Below are 23,713 nucleotides of genomic sequence, written 5' to 3' on the forward strand. Positions count from 1 at the left end.
TTGGTAAAAAGCGGGTAAGAAAAGGTTAAAATACCCGATTGTACACAATCAATAGGAATGAATTTTATAGCAAAATCCGAAATCATGCATAACTCCGCAAAAGGAACGTATTGCTCAACCAAAGGGATGCTTCTTTCTCATTCAGGGTAATATGAGGAACTTTATGCTTGATACATTTTAGACATGGATAACTATGAAGGACAAAGCAATTTTAACTTGGTTTGAGCAAAGCAATTCATTTTATAGGAAAATCCGAAATCGTGCAGGACACATGAAAGTAAGCTTATTCTCGGATTCCTGATCCTCCAGTGTTGCTTTTTCTTCTACTGCAAAATACAATGTTGTTCTTTGTTGAAGTCGATCTAGACATTGATAAATATGAAGGACAAAGCAGTTTTAACTTGGTTTGAGTGAAGGAATTCATTTTATACATAAAATCCCAAATCATGCAGAACGTATGAAAATAAGCTTATTCTCGGATTACTGATCCTTCAGTGTTGCTCTTTCTTCTACTGCAAAATCCAGTGTTGTTCTTTGTTGAAGTCAATCTAGACATTGATAAATATGAAGGACAAAGCAGTTTTAACATAGTTTGAGTGAAGGCATTCATTTATAGAAAAATCAATAATCGTGCAGAACTCATGAAAATAAGCTTATTCTCGGATTCCTAAAACTTTTGATTTGCTCTTTCTTTACTGCAAAGTACAATGTTGTTCTTTGTTGAAGTCGATCTAGACATTGATAAATATGAAGGACAAAGCAGTTTTCACTTGGTTTGAGTGAAGGATTTGCAGCTGAAAACCTCCCGCTCCCGCTTTTGATTGTGTATAGTCGGGCTTTCGAGCCTTTTCTTACCCGGTTTTTAGAAATTATGGTTGGACATTCAGACCTTGCAGCCGAAGACCTCCACTCCCTCTTTTGATCATACATTGTCGGGCATTCGCACCTTGTCTTACCCGCTTTTTACAAACTATAGTCAGACATTCACACCTTGCAGCTGAACCACCTCAGCTCCCTGTTTTGATCATGTATGGTCTGGCAATACTACCTTTCCTTACCCGTTTGTGAGTAATTATGGCTGGACATTCACACCTACTTGCAGTCGAACAGCTCTGCTCCCGCGTTTGATGGTATATATTCGGGCATTCGAACCTTTTCTTAACTGCTTTTTGCAAACTTTGGTCGGACGTTCACACCTTCTTGCAGCCGAACACCTCCGCTTCCGCTTTTGATGGTATATAGTCAGGCATTTGAACCTTTTCTTACCCGCTTTTTACAAACTATGGTCGGACATTCAAACCTTCTTGTAGCCGAAAACCTCCGCACCTTTTCTTAGCAGCTTTTTACAAACCATGGCTGAACTTTCACACCTTCTTGTAGCCGAAAACCTCCGCTCCCTCTTTTGATCATACATTGTCGGGCATTCGCACCTTTTCTTACCCGTTTTTTACAAACCATGGTCGGACTGTCACACATTCTTGTAGCCAAACACATCCGCTCCCGCTATTGATTGTGTACAGTCGGGTATTTTAACCTTTTCTTACCCGTTTTTTACCAACTATGGTCGGACATTCACACCTTCTTACAGCGGAACACCTCCGCTCCCTCTTTTGATGGTGTATGTTTGGGCATTCGAACCTTTTCTTACCCGCTTTTTACAAACTATGCTCGGACATTCAAACCTTCTTGTAGCCGAACACATCCACTCCTGCTTTTGATGATGTATGGTTGGGCATTCAAACCTACTTGTTGCCCACTTTTCATTAATTTTGGGTGGACATTCACACCTTGTCACAGCCAAACACCTCCGCTCCCTGTTTTGATCATGTATGGTTGGACATTCGCACCTTTTCTCACCCGCTTTTTGCCAACTATGGTCGGCTGTTCACAGCTTCCTCTCCACCATACTTGTATGGTGGGATATTCACACCCACTTGCATCCGAAGACCTTTTGTTGATATTTAGTTGGTCATTCGCAGCTTACCCGCTTTTGGCAAACTATGGCCTTCATGCAGCCAAACACCTTTGATCTCGCTTTTGATGATGTAAGGTTGGGCATTCAGACCTTGCATCACCTGCTTTTCACCAAATATAGTAGGACATTCACACCTTCTTGCAGCCGAACACTTCCGCTCCACCTTTTAGTGTTCTATCACACCTTTTTTTTCACCGCATTTTATAGATTATTTTTGGAAATTCTCAACCACTCTCATCCGAAGACCTCTCCTCCCGCTTTTGTTAATATATTTGAACTTTAGTCGGACATTCACACCTTCTTGCAGCTGAACCACCTCCGCTCCCTGTTTTGATCATGTATGGTCTGGCAATACTACCTTTTCTTACCCGTTTGTTAGTAATTATGGCTGGACATTCACACCTACTTGCAGCCGAACACCACCTCTCCCGCTTTTGATGATGTATGGACCGGCATTCTTACCTTTTCTAACACATTTTTCAGCAATTATGGTCGGAGATTCACACTTACTCACAGCCGAACAACTCCGCTCCCGCATTTGATGGTGTATAGTCGGGCATTCTCACCCTTTCTCATCAGCTTTTTGCAAATTATGATCTTACATTCTCACCTGCTTTTGATAATGTATGGTTGGGCATTCGCACCTTTTCTTACCCATTTTTCAGTAATTATGGGTGGACATTCACACCTTCTTGCAGCTGAACACCTCCTCTCCCGCTATTGATTGTGTACAGTCGGGTATTTTAACCTTTTCTTACCCGCTTTTTACCAAATATGTTCGGACATTCACACCGTCTTACAGCGGAACACCTCTGCTCCCGCTTTTGATGGTGTATAGTCAGGCGCTTGAACCTTTTCTTACCCGCTTTTTACAAACTATGGTCGGACATTCAAACCTTCTTGTAGCCGAAAACCTCCGCTCCCTCTTTTGATTATACATTGTTGGGCATTCGCACCTTATTTACAAACTATAGTCAGACATTCACACCTTGCAGCTGAGCCACCTCAGCTCCCTGTTTTGATAGTGTATGTTCGGGCATTCGAACCTATTCTTACCCCCTTTTTACAAACTATGCTCGGAGATTCACACCTACTCACAGCAGAACAACTCCGCTCCCGCATTTGATGATGTCTTGTCCGGCATTCTAGTCTCTTCTAACACATTTTTCAGCAATTATGGTCGGACATTCACACCTACTCACAGCCGAACACTTCCGCTCCCGCATTTGATGGTGTATAGCCGGGCATTCTCACCCTTTCTCATCAGCTTTTTGCAAATTATGATCTGACATTCACACCTACTTGCAGTCGAACAGCTCTGCTCTCGCTTTTGATTATGTTTGGTTGGATATTCGAACCTTTTCTTAACTGCTTTTTACAAACTTTGGTCGGACGTTCACACCTTCTTGCAGCCGAACACATCCACTTCCACTTTTGATGGTATATATTCGGGCATTCGAACCTTTTCTTACCCACTTTTTACAAACCGTGGTCGGACTTTCACACCTTCTTGTAGCCAAACAACTCCGCTCCCGCTATTGATTGTGTACAGTCGGGTATTTTAACCTTTTCTTACCCGCTTTTTACCAACTATAGTCGGACGTTCACACCTTCTTACAGCGGAACACCTCCGCTCCCTCTTTTGATGGTCTATGTTCGGGCATTCGAACCTTTTCTTACCCGCTTTTTACAAACTGTGGTCGGACATTCAAACCTTCTTGTAGCCGAACACATCCACTCCTGCTTTTGATGATGTATGGTTGGGCATTTTCACCTTTTCTTACCCATTTTTCAGTAATTATGGGTGGACATTCACACCTTCTTGCAGCTGAACACTCTCCCGCTATTGATTGTGTACAGTCGGGTATTTTAACCTTTTCTTACCCGCTTTTTACCAAATATGGTCGGACATTCACACCGTCTTACAGCGGAACACCTCTGCTCCCGCTTTTGATGGTGTATAGTCAGGCATTTGAACCTTTTCTTACCCGCTTTTTACAAACTATGGTCGGACATTCAAACCTTTTTGTAGCCGAAAACCTCCGCTCCCTCTTTTGATTATACATTGTTGGGCATTCGCACCTTATTTACAAACTATAGTCAGACATTCACACCTTGCAGCTGAGCCACCTCAGCTCCCTGTTTTGGTAGTGTATGTTCGGGCATTGGAACCTATTCTTACCCCCTTTTTACAAACTATGCTCGGAGATTCACACCTACTCACAGCCGAACAACTCCGCTCCCGCATTTGATGATGTTTTGGCCGGCATTCTAGTCTCTTCTAACACATTTTTCAGCAATTATGGTTGGACATTCACACCTACTCACAGCCGAACACTTCCGCTCCCGCATTTGATGGTGTATAGCCGGGCATTCTCACCCTTTCTCATCAGCTTTTTACAAATTATGATCTGACATTCACACCTACTTGCAGTCGAACTTTCACACCTTCTTGTAGCCGAACACCTCCGCTCCCGCTTTTGATGGTGTATAGTCAGGCATTTGAACCTTTTCTTACCCGCTTTTTACAAACTATGGTCGGACATTCAAACCTTCTTGTAGCCAAAAACCTCCGCTCCCTCTTTTGATCATACATTGTCGGGCATTCGCACCTTATCTTACCCGCTTTTTACAAACTATAGTCAGACATTCACACCTTGCAGCTGAACCACCTCCGCTCCCTGTTTTGATCATGTATGGTCTGGCAATACTACCTTTTCTTACCCGTTTGTGAGTAATTAATCCCAAAATTAATAAAACAGTCAGGAAATATTAGATATTTAGGCATAAACATTTCCTCCAGGCTCTCAGAGCTAACAAAGCTAAATTATGTGCAATTATTAAAGACAGTAGAGGACGATCTCTCGTTGGAAGTCCTTACCTATATCACTTATGGGGAGAGTTACATCCATTAAAATGATGATACTACCAAAAGTTAACTATTTGTTCTCAATGATCTGGTTTAAGTCACTAGATTCATGCATCTCCAAATTTCTGTGGAAAAACAAACCACCACGTCTTAGTTTAAAAACCCTACAGAAGACCAAGGACAGTGGTGGATTAGATTTACCTCATTTTCAGCACTATTCCTTAGACAATAGGTTACAATATATATCAAAATGGTTTAAACCTTGTTGTTGTCACAGTTCCCAGAGACGTTGTAATCGTTGAGGATTCTATATTCACCCCCTCATTAGAGGCACGTAATGCAGATTGATGACACTGAATCTTCTTCTCTTTTCATTGCTGGCATCATTCCCAGCATCGTAAGTGTTCGTGGCATTGTTAGCCTCTTCTTCTGGATCTTGATATCGAGAATCCTTTTGTATTTCTGGTTTGTCAGTCCTCTGTCTTCGTTCACCGGAGTCTTTGTCTTTTTGTCCTTGAGTTTGGTGATTTTTTCTTCTTTTGATGCCTTGACACAATGTGACAGGTGATACCACGTGGGAGATCCTGTAACTTGGATTGCTGTCCCTGTGCTGCGAAATGGCTGTGCTGCTCAAATGGTCTCTCCTTCATCATGGTTACATGCTGCCATTCCGACATCTCGCCATTCCGACATGGGTCTCCAATTGTCGGAATGGCGACACTTAATTTTTTATCAAACGTCCCACCATTCCGACACTTTTTTCCTCCTATGGTCGGAATGGCGGTATGTTTTTTGTTTTTTTTAACATACCGCCATTCCGACAGTTCCTTTTAATAGCCTATTTTTTACCCAAAACATTTTGCACTAATGATATGCCGGCGCAAATACGCCCTAAAGTTTGGCGCACAAGCTTTGCACATGCAGAGGCCACAGCCTCGCAAACAAACTTTAATAATCTATTATCAAAATCCCCTGAATTTAAAATATAAAAATACAGATATTAATGTAACTCTGGCGAGACTGAAACTGATTAAGCAGAAATACAGTGTCAGTGAGCTGTCACAGCAGCCAGCTGGAGCGGAGCTCTCCACAGAGCCCATGCGTCTTTTGCACGCTGTCATCATATGCAAAAGTAATAATTGCAATTACAGATATCACGGCTACTGCACAGGACACAGTTGCGAGCACTCTGCCTTGCCTTGCCAATAGGAGAAGATAGAAATGACAGCATAGAACGTATAAAACACAACAAAATGCAGTAAAAACGTTTATTCATGTTATTCACGTGATTTATGAGTACTCACTCCAATTTTGGGAAGCGCGGATGGGTTTTGCGCATTTGGCACAAACACACAGCCGCAACGGTTGTAGCTTTATACAGCCTGTTGATATCTTAAGGACCTAACTGGTCACACCTGGGAGTAAATGTCATGTAGAGATTGTTTTTACATGACATTACAGCTGAACATATAGCTTTCATCCACAAACCAACGTGGGAGAGCCCGAAGACGCATGTGCCAGACGCACATAGGCATGCGTAAAACCAATTTTGACCACTTCATACTGTTTATTTGCTTTCTTTTAGTTAACTTTCGTTTCTTTTGGATTCTTGTGCGTGTTATGGAGCCATTTTGGTCCATGTTTGTAAGTCTTTTTTTCCTGGATTAAATTTTCGGAAGTTGAAACAAGTGGCATTGGAGTGTGTGATTGAAAACCACCGCGGACTGCTTCTCCTCCTCCAGTTGCCGAGACTTTGTGTTTTTAATAACGCTTGTCTATAAACATGTGTTAAACATATAAATTGCATGAACAGAAAGAAGGGACTCACCTGTTGAGTAACACACATTTCCTTATACGGAAAGCCTTATCGGAATGGTGGGACATTTGAACGTCAGAATAGCGGGATGTCGCAATGGTGGGATGTCGGAATGGTGGGACGTTTGCATGTCGGAATGGTGGTATGTCGGAATGGTGGTATGTCGGAATGGTGGGATGTCGGAATGGTGGGATGTCGGAATAGCGGGATGTCGGAATGGGTGTTGCCACCCCCTTCATCATATACACAGTTATTTATACATCACCTTCCACCATGAAGCGTTGTCCCTTTTTGTTTCTCTCTTTGTTCTTAAAATGCTGTTATGCATGTCTAAACCAATCCATTAAATTAGATCATTTTGGCAGTAAAGCGATCTACAATGTGCTTGGTCGCAAAGCTGCTCATCTGTGGTAAACAGCTCTTCAGAAAGGCATTCTTCAATTGATTTCACTAATTCTATGTAATAATTTTGTGATTTCCTACAAAACTACACTTCTTCTCCCATCTGTCTGAGTATTTAATATTGTCTGGGTCCCGTTAAAACATGTATTTTTCCCATCTAATTCCTTGTTTGCTTTAAAACAAGTATTCCCCATTTTCTATCCCTTCAGTAGCCAACCAGTTTGTATGGAGTACACTGGAGCAACTTGACTGATCAGTAAAACACTGCTTTTGTTGTCACCGCAAGGCTTCCCCCGTCGGTTGTTTCACTGAGACACTACTGAGTAACTATAACTCAACACAGTTTATACACATAACATTCATATAAATACTAACAAACAAACAAACAATTATTTATCGTAATTTTCTCATCTCTGTTTGAACGTACACCCAGGTAAATATTCCTGTAGTCTTCTCATACCGACTATGGACCCATTCATTGTTTAACTTCACTGTTTTGCAAATCCTAATTGAATATTACACATTGACATTGAACTTTACTTGATAAGCAGGTCTTCATTGCATTCAGCAGCCTCTATGTGAGCATCTATGTGTAAGCTGTTCTTCTTTGCATTTATCAGCAGCAAGCAATTCTTCATTGCACATGCATATGAAAATAGTAAAACAATTCCAATGCGTTAGCGAAACCTTCTATATCAGGAGTGTCCATCATGATGCTGGGAATAGAACCTCTTTCCCAGAATAGTTCAACCTTCATTACTCAACTGATCATAACTCCGCAATGAGCACATTTCAAAGTATCATTCCTCTACATATATTCAAAAATCTATGTGTAAATGTTTAATATTTCTTATATTTGTTGATGTCATTCTGTGTGCATGTGGCCTAAACCCAATCTCTGTGTGGCAATTTTAATTTAAACAAGTTGAACTCTGCCTCTGATCATTTAAAAAAGGTGTGTACCAATATCAACCTTTCTCAGGTAATTACAGATCCTACAAAACCAAAGAGATCCTTCAAGGTTGTCCCTGATTGGCTCAATCTTAACAAATCAAAGGTAGAAAATCCGCAGTATCTGAACTTGGTGTTAGTTATCACTGCTCAATAGCCTGTATCAGAATTGCCAAAAATGAAAACATTAGGTCCACGCTTGGTATCCAGATCCTGAAACATCTCCATGAGCAGGCTTTTTTTTAACTGATCTGTTGAATAGTTATATGACACTGTTAAAATCCCAGATGAAGATCTAGCACTTGACCATTTTTGTAAATCTTCTAATTCCATAGTTGATAAACACGCCCCTTTTAAAAAGTATAGAACTTAGAACAGGTCTATCCCTGGCTTTCGGCAGAACTGTCTTCTTTACTTTTTTTTCCCCTTGTCCTGTTCAGCATTATGTCAGAAGAATTGTAGTCTGAATACCTTTGATGCCAAACAGATTTGTTTTGCCAAGGGAAGTTTTATAAATGTAAAGCTCCCCTTGATGCCAATTTATTTATTTCTGTTTACAATATATGACATGAACTGAACTGAACCGGACCAGGGGACAAGGAAAGAAGAAGAGGAAAGAAGAGGAAACAGAACAAAAATAGAAACAAAAACCAGACAACCAGCTGCTACACCTGTAAAAAACAAAACAGACAACAATCCATGGCCTATGAGGGGAATCCAGCCTTAGCGCCACCAGGAGCACCTGAAAGCAGACAAGCAGAGAAAAAACAAACACACAAACAAACAAAAACAAGCACAAGAAGCGGCAATCGCATACAACACAGCTGTGGATATAGATGACCTGAGACGACATGATAATACATCAACTGCTTAGTGACCATGCTACTGGACTAATGAATGTGTGTGTGTGTGTGTGAGAACATGCAACACCCATGGCACAGGACCTACATGATAACCGTGCTTAGTTATGAGTGTATAAGCGTACAGGGCCACAATCCACAGCCCCCCCCCCAAGCAATCAGAAGCAGGCAGAGAGGGCCACAAGACCCAGGCCACCAGCAGCCCCCACAGAGCACAGAACCCAGGCAGCCCACCGCAGGGGCAACCACGCATCCACCCAGAAGACTGCAGAGGAAGCCCCCGGAAAGAGCCCCCATAAGCATAGGGCAGAGGCACTCCGGGAACCAGGGGCAACAGCCCACCGACCCCGCCAGGCCCCAGCCGCCCAGACATGGGCCGTGCACTGGACCTGGGCCCCAGGAGCCCGAGCGCCCCCAAACCCCCCGGCAGAGGCCCCACCCAATACCCAGGAGGGCCAAGCGCCCCAGACAGCCACAAAGTGGGTCAGCGCCTGCCCCAGCGCCCCTGGCCAAGTGCCCTGGGAGTCAAGACGTGCCCACAGGTGGGTGAAGTCGCGAGCAGTGGGGAGAGGCAACGCTGATGCCCCATCGGGAGAAACACAGGCAGGCCAGGCGACAGCAAGTCCCAGATCCAGGCCCAATCATTACCACACACACTTTCACGTCCCATACATCCACACATCCACACATCCTACCTCCCTCGACTCTGCTGGGGTGTAGTGCAGCGGGCACACCAGGAGGCCAGCAACCCCCCAGCCACCACAGACCCCGAACCAGCAGAACAATTAATTAATCCTCCTGGCCCCTCCTGCCCCGAGCAGACACCAGGAAGCAGGGGTGTGCGAAGAAGACCCCTCCCCTCACCCTTCTGGCTCTTCAATATTTTCTAATAGTGAGCAATTAAAATTGAGGGGCAGCCAAACTTGTAGAACTGGGAGCGCGGCACTCTGGGCAGCCTACATACCCAAAGAGCCCCGCCCACCAGATGCCACTCAGTGTAACCACCCCCCAAGACCTAATGTGTGTGTGTGAGTGTGTTTGATAAGTAGTAATGTCTAAGGTGTAATTAAAACAGGGGCAGGGAACTGCAGAGTGCAACCAAAGGGGACCACCTACGTGGCCCCATCCACTACACCCCACCGAACACACACGCCCCCAAAACCCTTCATGTGTGAGTGTGTGCTGTGTACAGGAGCCAGAAGGGAGAGGGGTATGGGGATATATACCGGGGGAGCTACTCTCCCCCAGAGAGGGCAGCCAGGGACTGGCTGCAATAGGCATCCCCGCTACCTGGGAGCCAACAATGGGCAGGAGGGCCTGATGTCCACCAGGCTCGGGGCCTGCAGCGACCATATTGCGGGAGCTACTGTACCCCCAGAAGGTACCCATCCCGCCCCACCCCAGTCAACCCAACCCAACCCAGGAGGACCTCTACAAAAACAAACAAACAACATAAAAAAACAAACAAACCACCCGGTCACACCAGTCGCAGCAGCCCGGGCCTGAGACCCACCATCACCCAGCAACCCACCACCACCACTATGTGATAAAACTAATCAGAGGGGACCAGAGAGAATGAAATTCAGCCAATTGATGTTTTGAGGAGGCAGACATTGTTTCCATGCTAATATAATCTAAAAGAAAATTTCTAAACTGGTTAATACACAGATTGTTCTTCACTTTCCAGTTCATGAGAATAGTTTTCTTTGCGATACATAACACTGTGACAACCATGTGTGCTGAGTTAATTTCCATGTTGATGTTGTCTAAGTCACCCAGTATGCACAGTGTGGGGCATGCAGGGATGCTACACTTTAGCCATGTTGATAGGTCCTCATAGACTTCAAGCCAGAACTTCTGGACAGGCGCAGAAAACCACAAAGCGTGTGCATAATCATCAGGTGTGTTATCTGTGCAATGTGAGCAGATGTTTGAGTGTGTTAGACCCATCCTGAACATCCTTTGTCCTGTATAGTGTGTTCTATGAAGGATTTTGTATTGTATGAGCTGTAAATTAGGATTTCGAGTCTTTATGAAGGTGTTCAAACATATTTGTGGTTAGAAGCTATGACCAGAACTGATGGATAAATCTGCCTCCCATTTTGAGGATGGAAGAGACATTGTGTCATCTATCTTAGACAATAATTTATATATTTTTGATAGTAGTTTTGGGGTACAGATGCTTAGAAATTCTGCTACCCTAGTCGGGGGTTGTAAGTCTGGTTGGTGGAGGATATATCCATCCATCCATCCATCATCTGCCGCTTATCCGGGGGTCGGGTCGCGGGTGCAGCAGCTTGAGCAGAGAAACCCAGACGTCTCTGTCCCCGGCCACTTCCTCCAGCTCTTCCGGGGGGACCCCGAGGCGTTCCCAGGCCAGCCGAGAGACATAGTCTCTCCAACGTGTCCTGGGTCTCCCCCGGGGTCTCCTCCCAGTGGGACGTGCCCGGAACACCTCCCCAGGGAGGCGCCCAGGGGGCATCCTAACCAGATGCCCGAGCCACCTCATCTGACTCCTCTCAATGCGGAGGAGCAGCGGTTCTACTCCGAGCCCCTCCCGGATGACTGAGCTTTTCACCCTATCTCTAAGGGAGATTCCAGACACCCTGCGGAGGAAACCCATTTCGGCCGCTTGTATTCGCGATCTTGTTCTTTCGGTCACTACCCACAACTCGTGACCATAGGTGAGGATGGGAACGTAGATTGACCAGTAAGTAGAGAGCTTCGCCTTCTGGCTCAGCTCCCTCTTCACAACGACGGGTCGGTGCAGAGCCTGCAACACTGCAGGCGCCGCACCAATCCGCCCGTCAATCTCCCGCTCCATTCGTCCGTCACTCGTGAACAAGACCCCGAGATACTTGAACTCCTCCTCTTGGGGAAGGATCTCATTCCCGACCCGGAGAGAGCATTCCACCCTTTTCCGGCTGAGAACCATAGTCTCGGATTTGGAGGTGCTGATTCTCATCCCAGCCGCTCCACACTCGGCTGCGAATCACTCCAGTGAGAGCTGAAGGTCACGGCCTGACGACGCTAACAGAACCACATCATCTGCAAAAAGCAGAGACCCGATTCTGAGGTCGCCAAATGGGACACCCTCAACACCCTGGCTCCGCCTAGAAATTCTGTCCATAAAAGTTAGGAACAGAATAGGTGACAAAGGGCAGCCCTGACGGAGTCCAACTCTCACCGGAAACGTATCCGACTTACTGCCGGCAATGCGGACCAAACTCTGGCACCGGTCATACAGAGACCGAACGGCCCCTATCAAGGGGTCCGGCACTCCATATTCCCGGAGCACCCCCCACAGGACTCCACGAGGGACACGGTCGAATGCTTTCTCCAAGTCCACAAAACACATGTAGACTGGTTGGGCGAACTCCCATGCACCCTCCAGGATCCTGCCGAGGGTATAGAGCTGGTCCACTGTTCCACGGCCAGGACGAAAGCCACACTGCATCTCCTGAATCCGAGGCTCGATTATCCGACGGATCCTCCTCTCCAATACCCCCGAATAGACCTTACCAGGGAGGCTGAGGAGTGTGATACCCCTATAGTTGGAACACACCCTCCGGTCCCCCTTTTTAAAGAGGGGGACCACCACCCCAATCTGCCAGTCCAGAGGCACTGTCCCCGATGTCCACGCGATACTGCAGAGGCGTGTCAGCCAAGACAGCCCTACAACATCCAGAGCCTTGAGAAACTCAGGACGGACCTCATCCACCCCCGGGGCCTTGCCACCGAGGAGCTTTTTAACCACCTCGGCAACCTCAGCCCCAGAAATGGGAGGCCCCGTCTCCGAGCTCTCCGACTCTGCCTCTTCCGAGCACGTGTTGGTAGGATTGAGGAGTTCCTCGAAGTACTCCCCCCACGACTCACAACATCCCTAGTTGAGGTCAGCAAAGCCCGTCCCCACTGTAAACAGTGTTGACTGTGAGCCGCTCCCCCCCCCCTGAGACGCCGGATGGTGGACCAGAATCTTTTCGAGGCCGTCCGGAAATCGTTCTCCATGGTCTCACCGAACTCCTCCCAGGCCCGAGTTTTTGCCTCAGCAACCGCCGAAGCCGTGGCCCGTCCGGCCCGTCGGTACCTATCAGCTTCTTCCAGGGTCCCACTGGCCAAAAAGGCCCGATAGGACTCCTTCTTCAGCTTGACGGCTTCCCTCACCACTGGTGTCCACCAGCAGGTTCGAGGGTTGCCGCCACGACAGGCACCGACCACCTTACGGCCACAACTCCGACCAGCTGCCTCGGCAATGGAGTCACGGAACATGACCCATTCGGACTCAATGTCCCCCACCTCAAATATGGTTGAAGCTCTGCCGGAGGTGGGAGTTAAAGCTCCTTCTGACGGGGGATTCTGACAAACGCTCCCAGCAGACCCTCACAATACGTTTGGGCCTGCCAGGTCTGATCGGCATCCTCCCCCACCAGCGGAGCCAACTCACCACCAGGTGGTGATCAGTTGACAGCTCCGCCCCTCTCTTCACCCGAGTGTCCAGGACATACGGCCGCAAGTCCGATGATACAACCACAAAGTAGATCATCGAACTGCGGCCAAGGGTGTCCTTGTGCCAAGTGCACATATGGACACCCTTATGCCTGAACATGGTGTTCGTTATGGACAGTCTATGACTGGCACAGAAGTCCAACAACATAACACCACTCTGATTCAGATCGGGGGGGCCGTTCCTCCCAATCACACCCCTCCAGGTCTCACTGTCATTGCCCACGTGAGCATTGAAGTCCCCCAGCAGAATGAGGGAGTCTCCGGTAGGAGCATTCTCCAGTGCCTCCCCCAGAGACTCCAAAAAGGGTAGGTACTCTGAACTGCTGTTTGGCGCATAGGCACAAACAACAGTCAGGACTCGTCCCCCCACCCAAAGGCGGAGGGAGGCTACCCTCTCGTTCACTGGGGTAAACCCCAATGTACTGGCACACAGCCGGGGGGCAATAAGTATGCCCACACCTGCTCTGCGCCTCTCACCACGGGCAACTCCAGAGTGGAAGAGAGTCCAACCCCTCTCAAGAGTACTGGTTCCAGATCCCAAGCCGTGCGTCGAGGTGAGTCCGACTATATCTAACGGTCTGATGAAGTTTCAACAATAAACAACAAACTTTGTATTATGAGAAAGAACCAGACTCATTCTTCAGGAATCCGAAAATAAGCTCTATTTTACGAGTTATGCACGAATTCGGATTCTCCTATAAAACGAATTCCTTAACTCAAACCATGTTAAGACTGCTTTGTCCTTCATATTTATTCATGTCTAATCAAGTTTCAATGATAAACAACGTTGTACTTTGTAGAATGAGAAAGAACTTCTTCAGCAATAAGCATCTCTCGACAAATGACGAAATACAGATTTTGCTATAAAATTAATTGCTATCAGCCTGACTTAAAACTGTTTGTCTTCCTTATTTATCCACTTCAAATCAAGTTTCAACTATTAAAAAAATTTTGTAGTTTGAGAAAGAACAACTTAATCTTGAGCAATCAGTATAAAAAGAGGGTAAGCAAAGGTGCGAATGTCAAACCATACATGATCAAAAATGGGAGCGGAGGTGTTTGGCTGAGACAAGGTGTGAATGTCCACCCATAATTAATGAAAAGCGGGCAACAAGTAGGTTCGAATGCCCAACCATACATCATCAAAAGCAGGAGTGGATATGTTCGGCTACAAGAAGGTTTGAACGTCTGACCATAGTTTGTAAAAAGCGGGTAAGAAAAGGTTCGAATGCCCGAACATACACCATCAAAGGAGGGAGCGGAGGTGTTCCGCTGTAAGAAGGTGTGAATGTCCGACCATAGTTGGTAACAAACGGGTAAGAAAAGGTTAAAATACCCGACTGTACACAATCAGTAGCGGGTGCGGAGTTGTTCGGCTACTAAAAGGTGTGAAAGTCCGACCATGGTTTGTAAAAAGCGGGTAAGAAAAGGTGCGAATGCCCGAAAATGTATGATCAAAAGAGGGAGCTGAGGTGTTTGGCTGCAAGAAGGTGTGAATGTAAACCCATAATTACTGAAAAATGTGTAAGAAAAGGTGCGAATGCCCAACTATACATAATCAAAAGCAGGAGTGGATGTGTTCGGCTCCAAGAAGGGTTGAATGTCTGACCATAGTTTGTAAAAAGCAGGTAAGAAAAGGTTTGACTGCCCGAACATACACCATCAAAAGAGGGAGCGGAGGTGTTCCGCTGTAAGAAGGTGTGAATGTCCGACCATAGTTGGTAAAAAGCGGGTAAGAAAAGGTTAAAATACCCGACTGTACACAATCAATAGCGGGAGCGGAGTTGTTTGGCTACTAAAAGATGTGAAAGTCCGACTATGGTTTGTAAAAAGCGGGTAAGAAAAGGTGCTAATGCCAGACAATGTATGATCAAAAGAGGGAGCGGATGTGTTCGGCTGCAAGAAGGTCTGAATGTCCAACCATAATTTGTAAAAACCGGGAAGGAAAGGCTCGAAAGCCCGACTATACACCATCAAAAGCGGGAGCAGAGTGGTTCAGCTGCAAGAAGGTCTGAGTGTCCATCAATAATTGCTTTAAAACATGAAAGAAAATTTTCGAATATCATCCGCACATGATCATAAGAAGGAGAGGAGGTGTTCAGCTGCAAGAAGGTGTGAATGTCCACCCATAATTCCTGAAAAATGGGTAAAAAAAGGTGCGAATGCCCAACCATACATTATCAAAAGCAGGTGTGAATGTCAGATCATAATTTGCAAAAAGCTGATGAGAAAGGGTGAGAATGTCCGACTGCACACCATCAAATGCGGGAGCGGAGTTGTTCGGCTGTGAGTAGGTGTGAATCTCCCACCGTAATTTCTGAAAAATGTGTTAGAAAAGGTAAGAATGCCGGTCCATACATGATCAAAAGCAGGAGTGGATGTGTTCGGTTACAAGAAGGTGTGAACGTCCAACCAAAGTTTGTAAAAAGCAGTTAAGAAAAGGTTTGAATATCCAACCAAACATAATCAAAAGCGGGAGCATAGCTTTTCGACTGCAAGTAGGTGTGAATGTCAGATCATAATTTGCAAAAAGCTGATGAGAAAGGGTGAGAATGTCCAACTGCACACCATCAAATGCGGGAGCGGAGTTGTTCGGCTGTGAGTAGGTGTGAATCTCCGACCGTAATTTCTGAAAAATGTGTTAGAAAAGGTAAGAATGCCGGTCCATACATCATCAAAAGCGAGAGAGGTTGTGTTCGGCTGCAAGTAGGTGTGAATGTCCAGCCATAATTACTCACAAACGGGTAAGAAAAGGTAGTATTGCCAGACCATACATGATCAAAACAGGGAGCGGAGGTGGTTCAGCTGCAAGAAGGTGTGAATGTCCGACTAAAGTTCAAATATATTAACAAAAGCGGGAGGAGAGGTCTTCGGATGAGAGTGGTTGAGAATTTCCAACCATAATCTATAAAATTCGGTGAAAAAAAGGTGTGATAGAACACTAAAAGGTGGAGCGGAAGTGTTCGGCTGCAATAAGGTGTGAATGTCCGACTATATTTGGTGAAAAGCAGGTGAAGCAAGGTCTGAATGCCCAACCTTACATTATCAAAAGCGAGATCCGAGGTGTTTGGCTGCAAGAAGGCCATAGTTTGCCAAAAGCGGGTAAGCTGCGAATGACCAACTAAATATCAACAAAAGTGGGGGCGGAGGTCTTCGGATGCAACTGGGTGTGAAATTCCCACCATACAAGTATGGTGGAGAGGAAGCTGTGAACAGCCGACCATAGTTTGCAAAAAGCGGGTGAGACAAGGTGCGAATGTCCAACCATACATGATCAAAACAGGGAGCGGAGGTGTTTGGCTGTGACAAGGTGTGAATGTCCACCCAAAATTAATGAAAAGCGGGCAAAAAGTAGGTTTGAATGCCCAAGCATACATCATCAAAAGAAGGAGTGGATGTGTTCGGCTACAAGAAGGTTTGAATGTCCGAGCATAGTTTGTAAAAAGCGGGTAAGAAAAGGTTCAAATGCCTGACTATACACCATCAAAAGAGGGAGAGGAGATGTTCCGCTGTAAGACGGTGTGAATGTCCGACCATAGTTGGTAAAAAGCGGGTAAGAAAAGGTTAAAATACCCGACTGTACACAATCAATAGGGGGAGCGGAGTTGTTCGGCTACAAGAAGGTGTGAAAGTCCAACCATGGTTTGTAAAAAGCAGTTAAGAAAAGGTTCGAATGCCCGAATATATACCATCAAAAGCGGGAGCAGAGCTGTTCGACTGCAAGTAGGTGTGAATGTCCAGCCATAATTACTCACAAACGGGTAAGAAAAGGTAGTATTGCCAGACCATACATGATCAAAACAGGGAGCTGAGGTGGTTCAGCTGCAAGTTGTGAATGTCTGACTATAGTTTGTAAAAAGCGGGAAAGACAAGGTGCGAATGCCCGACAATGTATGATCAAAATAGGGAGTGGATGTCTTCGGCTGCAAGGTCTGAATGTCCAACCATAATTTCTAAAAACCGGGTAAGAAAAGGCTTTAAAGCCCGACTATACACAATCAAAAGCGGGAGCGGGAGGTTTTCAGCTGCAAATCCTTCACTCAAACCAAGTGAAAACTGCTTTGTCCTTCATATTTATCAATGTCTAGATTTACTTCAACAAAGAACAACATTGTATTTTGCAGTAGTAGAAAGAGCAACACTTGAAGGAACAGGAATCCGAAAACAAGCTTATTTTCATACGTTCTGCTTGATTTGGGATTTTGCTATAAAATTAATTCCTTCACTCAAACAAAGTGGAAACTGCTTTGTCCTTCATATTTATCAATGTCTAGATTTACTTCAACAAAGAACAACATTGTATTTTGCAGTAGTAGAAAGAGCAACACTTGAAGGAACAGGAATCCGAGAATAAGCTTATTTTCATACGTTCTGCATTATTTGGGATTTTATGTATAAAATGAATTCCTTTACTCAAACTATGTTAAAACTGCTTTGTCCTTCACATTTATCAATGTCTAGATTGACTTCAACAAAGAACAACATTGTATTTTGCAGTAGAAGAAATAGCAACACTGAAGGATCAGGAATCCGAAAACAAGCTTATTTTCATACGTTCTGCTTGATTTGGGATTTTGCTATAAAATTAATTCCTTCACTCAAACAAAGTGGAAACTGCTTTGTCCTTCATATTTATCAATGTCTATATCGATTTCAACAATGAACAAGGCTGTATTTTGCAGTATAGGAAAGAGCAACACTGGAGGATCAGGAATCCGAGAATAAGCTTACTTTCATGAGTCCTGCACGATTTCGGATTTTCCTATAAAATGAATTGCTTTGCTCAAACCAAGTTAAAATTGCTTTGTCCTTCATAGTTATCCATGTCTAAAATGTATCAAGCATAAAGTTCCTCATATTACCCTGAATGAGAAAGAAGCATCCCTTTGGTTGAGCAATACGTTCCTTTTGCGGAGTTATGCATGATTTCGGATTTTGCTTTAAAATTCATTCCTTCACACCTTTTTTTTTCACCGCATTTTATAGATTATGGTTGGAAATTTACACCACTCTAATCCGAAGACCTCTCCTCCCGCTTTTGTTAATATATTTGAACTTTAGTTGGACATTCACCCCTTTTTGCAGATAAACCACCTCCGCTCCCTGTTTTGATCATGTATGGTCTGGCAATACTACATTTTCTTACCCATTTGTGAGTAATTATGGCTGGATATTCACACCTACTTGCAGCTGAACACAATCTCTCTCGCTTTTAATTATGTTTGGATATTCGAACCTTTTCTTTACTGCTTTTTGCCAACTTTGGTCGGACGTTCACACCTTCTTGCAGCCGAACACCTCCGCATTCGCTTTTGATGGTATATATTCGGGCATTCGAACCTTTTCTTACCAGCTTTTTACAAACGTTGGTTGGACTTTCACACCTTCTTGTAGCCGAACACCTCCGCTCCCTCCTTTGATGGTGTATGTTCGGGCATTCGAACCTTTTCTTACCCGCTTTTTACAAACTATGGTCAGACGTTCAAACCTTCTTGTAGCCGAACATATCCACTCCTGCTTTTGATGATGTATGGTTGGGCATTCGAACCTACTTGTTGCCCGCTTTTCATTAATTATGGGTGGACATTCACACCTTGTCTCAGCCAAACACCTCCGCTCCCTGTTTTGACCATGTATGGTTTGACATTCGCACCTTTGCTTACCCTCTTTTTATACTGATTGCTCAAGATTAAGTTGTTCTTTCTCAAACTACAAAATTTTTTTAATTGTTGAAACTTGATTTGAAGTGGATAAATAAGGAAGACAAACAGTTTTAAGTCAGGCTGATAGCAATTAATTTTATAGCAAAATCTGTATTTCGTCATTTGTCGAGAGATGCTTATTGCTGAAGAAGTTCTTTCTCATTCTACAAAGTACAACGTTGTTTATCATTGAAACTTGATTAGACATGAATAAATATGAAGGACAAAGCAGTCTTAACTTGGTTTGAGTTAAGGAATTCGTTTTATAGGAGAATCCGAATTCGTGCATAACTCGTAAAATAGAGCTTATTTTCGGATTCCTGAAGAATGAGTCTGGTTCTTTCTCATAATACAAAGTTTGTTGTTTATTGTTGAAACTTCATCAGACCGTTAGATATAGTCGGACTCACCTCGACGCACGGCTTGGGATCTGGAACCAGTACTCTTGAGAGGGGTTGGACTCTCTTCCACTCTGGAGTTGCCCGTGGTGAGAGGCGCAGAGCAGGTGTGGGCATACTTATTGCCCCCCGGCTGTGTGCCAGTACATTGGGGTTTACCCCAGTGAACGAGAGGGTAGCCTCCCTCCGCCTTTGGGTGGGGGGACCAGTCCTGACTGTTGTTTGTGCCTATGCGCCAAACAGCAGTTCAGAGTACCTACCCTTTTTGGAGTCTCTGGGGGAGGCACTGGAGAATGCTCCTACCGGAGACTCCCTCATTCTGCTGGGGGACTTCAATGCTCACGTGGGCAATGACAGTGAGACCTGGAGGGGTGTGATTGGGAGGAACGGCCCCCCCGATCTGAATCAGAGAGGTGTTATGTTGTTGGACTTCTGTGCCAGTCATAGACTGTCCATAACGAACACCATGTTCAGGCATAAGGGTGTCCATATGTGCACTTGGCACCAGGACACCCTTGGCCGCAGTTCGATGATCGACTTTGTGGTTGTATCATCGGACTTGCGGCCGTATGTCCTGGACACTCGGGTGAAGAGAGGGGCGGAGCTGTCAACTGATCACCACCTGGTGGTGAGTTGGCTCCGCTGGTGAGGGAGGATGCCGATCAGACCTGGCAGGCCCAAACGTATTGTGAGGGTCTGCTGGGAGCATTTGTCAGAATCCCCCGTCAGAAGGAGCTTTAACTCCCACCTCCGGCAGAGCATCAACCATATTTGAGGTGGGGGACATTGAGTCCGAATGGGCCATGATCCGTGACTCCATTGCCGAGGCAGCTGGTCGGAGTTGTGGCCGTAAGGTGGTCGGTGCCTGTCATGGCGGCAACCCTCGAAGCTGCTGGTGGACACCAGTGGTGAGGGAAGCCGTCAAGCTGAAGAAGGAGTCCTATCGGGCCTTTTTGGCCAGTGGGACCCTGGAAGAAGCTGATAGGTACCGACGGGCCGGACGGGCCACGGCTTCGGCGGTTGCTGAGGCAAAAACTCGGGCCTGGGAGGAGTTCGGTGAGACCATGGAGAACGATTTCCGGACGGCCTCGAAAAGATTCTGGTCCACCATCCGGCGTCTCAGGGGGGGGGAAGCGGCTCACAGTCAACACTGTTTACAGTGGGGACGGGGCTTTGCTGACCTCAACTAGGGATGTTGTGAGTCGGTGGGGGGAGTACTTCGAGGAACTCCTCAATCCTACCAACACGTGCTCGGAAGAGGCAGAGTCGGAGAGCTCGGAGACGGGCCCTCCCATTTCTGGGGCTGAGGTTGCCGAGGTGGTTAAAAAGCTCCTCGGTGGCAAGGCCCCGGGGGTGGATGAGGTCCGTCCTGAGTTTCTCAAGGCTCTGGATGTTGTAGGGCTGTCTTGGCTGACACGCCTCTGCAGTATCGCGTGGACATCGGGGACAGTGCCTCTGGACTGGCAGATTGGGGTGGTGGTCCCCCTCTTTAAAAAGGGGGACCGGAGGGTGTGTTCCAACTATAGGGGTATCACACTCCTCAGCCTCCCTGGTAAGGTCTATTCGGGGGTATTGGAGAGGAGGATCCGTCGGATAATCGAGCCTCGGATTCAGGAGATGCAGTGTGGCTTTCGTCCTGGCCGTGGAACAGTGGACCCGCTCTATACCCTCGGCAGGATCCTGGAGGGTGCATGGGAGTTCGCCCAACCAGTCTACATGTGTTTTGTGGACTTGGAGAAAGCGTTCGACCGTGTCCCTCGTGGAGTCCTGTGGGGGGTGCTCCGGGAATATGGAGTGCCGGACCCCTTGATAGGGGCCGTTCGGTCTCTGTATGACCGGTGCCAGAGTTTGGTCCGCATTGCCGGCAGTAAGTCGGATACGTTTCCGGTGAGAGTTGGACTCCGTCAGGGCTGCCCTTTGTCACCGATTCTGTTCCTAACTTTTATGGACAGAATTTCTAGGCGGAGCCAGGGCGTTGAGGGTGTCCCATTTGGCGACCTCAGAATCGGGTCTCTGCTTTTTTGCAGATGATGTGGTTCTGTTAGCGTCGTCAGGCCGTGACCTTCAGCTCTCACTGGAGTGATTCGCAGCCGAGTGTGAAGCGGCTGGGATGAGAATCAGCACCTCCAAATCCGAGACTATGGTTCTCAGCCGGAAAAGGGTGGAATGCTCTCTCCGGGTCGGGAATGAGATCCTTCCCCAAGAGGAGGAGTTCAAGTATCTCGGGGTCTTGTTCACGAGTGACGGACGAATGGAGCGGGAGATTGACGGGCGGATCGGTGCGGCGCCTGCAGTGTTGCAGGCTCTGCACCGACCCGTCGTTGTGAAGAGGGAGCTGAGCCAGAAGGCGAAGCTCTCTACTTACTGGTCAATCTACGTTCCCATCCTCACCTATGGTCACGAGTTGTGGGTAGTGACCGAAAGAACAAGATCGCGAATACAAGCGGCCGAAATGGGTTTCCTCCGCAGGGTGTCTGGGCTCTCCCTTAGAGATAGGGTGAGAAGCTCAGTCATCCGGGAGGGGCTCGGAGTAGAACCGCTGCTCCTCCGCATTGAGAGGAGTCAGATGAGGTGGCTCGGGCATCTGGTTAGGATGCCCCCTGGGCGCCTCCCTGGGGAGGTGTTCCGGGCACGTCCCACTGGGAGGAGACCCCGGGGGAGACCCAGGACACGTTGGAGAGACTATGTCTCTCGGCTGGCCTGGGAACGCCTCAGGGTCCCCCCGGAAGAGCTGGAGGAAGTGGCCGGGGACAGAGACGTCTGGGTTTCTCTGCTCAAGCTGCTGCCCCCGCGACCCGACCCCCGGATAAGCGGCAGATGATGGATGGATGGATGGATATATCCTCCACCAACCAGACTTACAACCCCCGACTAGGGTAGCAGAATTTCTAAGCATCTGTACCCCAAAACTACTATCAAAAATATATAAATTATTGTCTAAGATAGATGACACAATGTCTCTTCCATCCTCAAAATGGGAGGCAGATTTATCCATCAGTTCTGGTCATAGCTTCTAACCACAAATATGTTTGAACACCTTCATAAAGACTCGAAATCCTAATTTACAGCTCATACAATACAAAATCCTTCATAGAACACACTATACAGGACAAAGGATGTTCAGGATGGGTCTAACACACTCAAACATCTGCTCACATTGCACAGATAACACACCTGATGATTATGCACACGTTTTGTGGTTTTCTGCGCCTGTCCAGAAGTTCTGGCTTGAAGTCTGTGAGGACCTATCAACATGGTTAAAGTGTAGCATCCCTGCATGCCCCACACTGTGCATACTTGGTGACTTAGACAACATCAACATGGAAATTAACTCAGCACACATGGTTGTCACAGTGTTATGTATCGCAAAGAAAACTATTCTCATGAACTGGAAAGCGAAGAACAATCTGTGTAATAACCAGTTTAGAAATTTTCTTTTAGATTATATTAGCATGGAAACAATGTCTGCCTCCTCAAAACATCAATTGGCTGAATTTCATTCTCTCTGGTCCCCTCTGATTAGTTTTATCACATAGTGGTGGTGGTGGGTTGCTGGGTGATGGTGGGTCTCAGGCCCGGGCTGCTGCGACTGGTGTGACCGGGTGGTTTGTTTGTTTGTTTTTTGATGTTGTTTGTTTGTTTTTTGTAGAGGTCCTCCTGGGTAGGGTTGGGTTGAGTGGGGTGGGGCGGGATGGGTACCTTCTGGGGGTACAGTAGCTCCCGGAATATGGTCGCTGCAGGCCCCGAGCCTGGTGGACATCAGGCCCTCCTGCCCATTGTTGGCTCCCAGGTAGCGGGGATGCCTATTGCAGCCAGTCCCTGGCTGCCCTCTCTGGGGGAGAGTAGCTCCCCCGGTATATATCCCCATACCCCTCTCCCTTCTGGCTCCTGTACACAGCACACACTCACACATGAAGGGTTTTGGGGGCGTGTGTGTTTGGTGGGGTGTAGTGGATGGGGCCACGTAGGTGGTCCCCTTTGGTTGCACTCTGCAGTTCCCTGCCCCTGTTTTAATTACACCTTAGACATTACTACTTATCAAACACACTCACACACACACATTAGGTCTTGGGGGGTGGTTACACTGAGTGGCATCTGGTGGGCGGGGCTCTTTGGGTATGTAGGCTGCCCAGAGTGCCGCGCTCCCAGTTCTACAAGTTTGGCTGCCCCTCAATTTTAATTGCTCACTATTAGAAAATATTGAAGAGCCAGAAGGGTGAGGGGAGGGGTCTTC

The sequence above is a fragment of the Leuresthes tenuis genome, unplaced genomic scaffold (genome assembly GCF_036924035.1).
Source record: "Leuresthes tenuis unplaced genomic scaffold, fLeuTen1.0.hap1 SCAF_8, whole genome shotgun sequence".
Classification (NCBI taxonomy): domain Eukaryota; kingdom Metazoa; phylum Chordata; class Actinopteri; order Atheriniformes; family Atherinopsidae; genus Leuresthes; species Leuresthes tenuis.